Source organism: Anomalospiza imberbis, chromosome Z, assembly GCF_031753505.1.
Source record: "Anomalospiza imberbis isolate Cuckoo-Finch-1a 21T00152 chromosome Z, ASM3175350v1, whole genome shotgun sequence".
In the NCBI taxonomy this organism is placed as follows: Eukaryota; Metazoa; Chordata; class Aves; order Passeriformes; family Viduidae; genus Anomalospiza; species Anomalospiza imberbis.
The window spans coordinates 42,121,065-42,124,615 of NC_089721.1; positions in this window are offsets into that span (position 1 = coordinate 42,121,065).

Sequence of the window (3,551 nt, forward strand, 5' to 3'; positions counted from 1 at the left end):
GGCAGTTATATTCGGAAATTATGTGCTCAAGGGATGGTGGCATTATTTTTAACAATTATAGGGGAAAGAAACAGTACTGACACAGCACAGGACCTAGAATGAACTACCAACTCTATATTTCTTCAGCAGAAAAATGCCACTTTGGAGAAGGGAGACCTTTAATAGTGAGACTGTGACATGATTCTAGGCAAAGTCTTGAGAACCTAAGTAACTCTTTAATTTAAGTACTGAAATGTCTAAAAATCACATGCTTTATCCTAAATGAGGACCTTTAAGCCCTCATTTGCTCTAGACCTTTGCCCTTCTTATTTTTCAGCACTCGGATAGAAACCAAAAATGGCCAATATGAATATTTTAAGCTGTCATTAACACACTGTCGCAGTATGTGCTCAACTGCAGAACAAAGCATCTCCAGAGCTGCTTAAGCAGTGTGTGGTTGTGCTTGTTAAGCAGTGGTAGATTTGAACTGTTTCCCTCTGCCAGAAGGTAGGTGCAACTAGTGGGTTTTGGGCGGAGAATATTTTGATTTTTAGACATTTAAATGAAAGTCATGCATTTCCGCCCACCTTCTAGGAGAGTTGTAATCTCATCAATAGATATATTAATTACTTGATGATACAGAAGTGTTCATTGTAGAAATATTTAGAGTAAAATATCTGCAGGTTGTTGAATGTTACACACTTCCTCCTGTTGTAGTAAGTAATTCCTGGTGCAGTAGAAATAACCTGTTTAGGGTTCTACACATACATTCTAACTGTTTAGGCATATTTTAGGTAAAATAGAAAAAAATTATCTTATTTTAGGACAGACAAATTGAATTTTACTAATATGTTTAAATGTTTCAAGTCCAATGGAAAGGAAGCTCCTTACTCAAGTGCTGCTTAAAATAAACTTTCATTTTGAAGAACTGCAATATGTCATGTTCTTTACATCCTTCTTATTTTTCTGAGTATTTAAATTTTAAAAATTGTGGGGTTTTTTATTCTGAAGGTCTTAAAAAAGGGAAAAAAGTTACTTAAAGGGTCTATCATCTAAAATAATTTTTTTTTTGTATTTCCAGAAGCTTTGTCCTTAAAAAGCAGATAACATTCATATCACCATTTTCTTAATTCATTATCTTGTATCACTACGTAATATCTTTTTTCCAGCAAGCTATTCAGCTATTCCACAAAAGTGTTTAATCAATTTTTCTATAAAACATGCAGGAATGTTTATGCATATTTTCAGAAGGCAGTGAATTTCATATATAATTAAATGGAATAGCTGCAGCTCTAGTATCTTTAGTTTGTGTGATAAAAGGCACAAACTACTAAGTTGTATTTGTCCATCTCTTCATTCTCTGATTCATGGAGCATCTACTCAGCAATATTAGAGTAATCTTTGAGCTCAGTTAAGCTGAGCTGAAGTGGCCTTGAGAGACCTGTCAGTCACTGAACTGCTACAAAGAACTAAAACATTTAATCTGCACTCTCTGTACAATCTGCACAATCTGTACACTCAGTCTTCAGGAAACTAAGTGAGAACCACTGTAGAAAACCCAACACCTGGTTTGTTTGGGGTTTTTTTGTTGTTGGTGGTTTTGTGGTTTTTTTTTTTTTTTTTTTTTTTTTTTTGTTGTTGTTGGTTTTTTCTGGTGTGTTTTTGTTTGTTTGGTTGGTTGATTTTTTTGTGTTTTTTTCTGATAGCAGCCAAACATAACAGACCTATAAGTAAAAATTTTTAGAGCTAGTTGCATGCAAAGATCTGGGCAAATTCTTGCAAAATTCTTGATCCCTCTACCCATAGTGAATTACTTTTGACATGGATGTACTTATAAGAGGGTTTGCCACTATTAACCTGAGAGAGCTAACAGCTTCTGAAAAGTGCTGGATATGGAAACACTCATGGCATTAAATTCCCTCAGGTTAATAGGGTGCTTGTCAGGTGACAGACATTCTTGTAGGTTTTAAAATACTATTTTCTAGGAAGAATTACAGAAATGTATCTTGACTTGATGCTTCTTTCTGCTTTAGTGAAAATATTTAATCCTTAGCAATGTTTTTTCAAAAGTTTGCATTCCTCCTGACTGAAAATTTGGCTGAAATAATATATATTTTAAAAAATAACTGTTAGGTTAATCTCATATGGGTAATATATTGGGCTTGAAATTGGTTTGGGTCATGATGCATGATGCAAGATCCAAGTGATAAGAGTGCTGCCATAGCTCTTATTGGAAGACCACACCTGATGTATTGCACTAAATAGTTTATTTAGTTATTATTTTGCACTGAGTGGTTTTGTTATTTTATGTTGTATCACATGGTTTGTTCCATATGCCCCCCAAAGTCCTGTGGTGGTGGTTTCCCCCGGGTCAGTTCCTCCCTCCACCCCTCCCATGTGTTGTATCCCATTGGCTGTAGCTCCTCTCCTACCCCCCTCCCCCCAGGTTTAAAATCTTCCACCATAAGGCACCTTTCTCCTCCTGGATGTTCTCACAGACAATAAAACTTGTGGGACGTTCATCCTGAGAAGGAAGAGCACTTCTCATCTTTTGCTTTTGTCCTTGCCGTGAAGCGGGGGTTCAGAGCTAGCCAAACAGGACCCCACGAGGCATTAGATCCAATACATACCCTTTTCTTTCACACACCCTTTTCTTTTCCCCTGCCAGTAGGATGAACTAGAGGAAGTTCAAGCAATGTTGAGAAGTCAAAGGCAGCAAACTGAGCTTTCTGCCTGTGCATCAAGTGTCTCTGATATACTGGTCTCTTCAGAGGCTACTGTGCAGTATCAACATGAAGAGCAGCAGAACAGTTGAATTTGGGTAGATTTCTTCCCAGAATAATCTGTGCATGCATTTACAAAGATGAAAGAGGGTGAACATGGCAGAGAAATTGTCTCATTTTCATTTTTTACTAACCATGTTTGAATATAGGATTGGATTAAACCAGAATGTGATCTCTTTATAATTTTCAGGATATTTTGCATGTCTTTGTGCTTGCAAGTTAGCAAATGTTTTAAGAAGAGATCAGAAAAATCCTTTAGAAAAGGATTCATGTGTGCAAATCACACATGAATGAAAATTATTGAATGAGCATTTAATTTAGGGTCACTTGATCAGAGCTAGTGACAGCTCATCAGAAAGTGCTCAATAACCCTTCACATCTCTGTTGCTCACTTGCAGGGTGTCCAGTTTTTCTGACAAAAGCTTTGAATTCCATGTTGGTCACAATTTTAAGGCCTTCATTCATATTGTTCCAAATTTTTTGCAACAAGACACCATCAGGAATGATTTTTTCCTGCTTCGAGTCTGCAGTTAACATCCCAGAAAAACATCTGTGATGAGCCAAAACAAAGTCTTTCAAAGACAGCAGCTGTAGCCCAGCCGACGTGCTGCAGCAGAAGTCACCTTGTTGAAACACAGTGTTCATTTCAATCACAAGAGATTATTTTGTTTAGTGAACACACTGCATATAATGAACCACCTTTTGCAGATTGAATCTTGGAAGGTGACATGGAGTTTGGTCTGGAAGTTTGTCTGTGAGGCTTTGGGTGATTTTCCTGCTTCCGCCCTG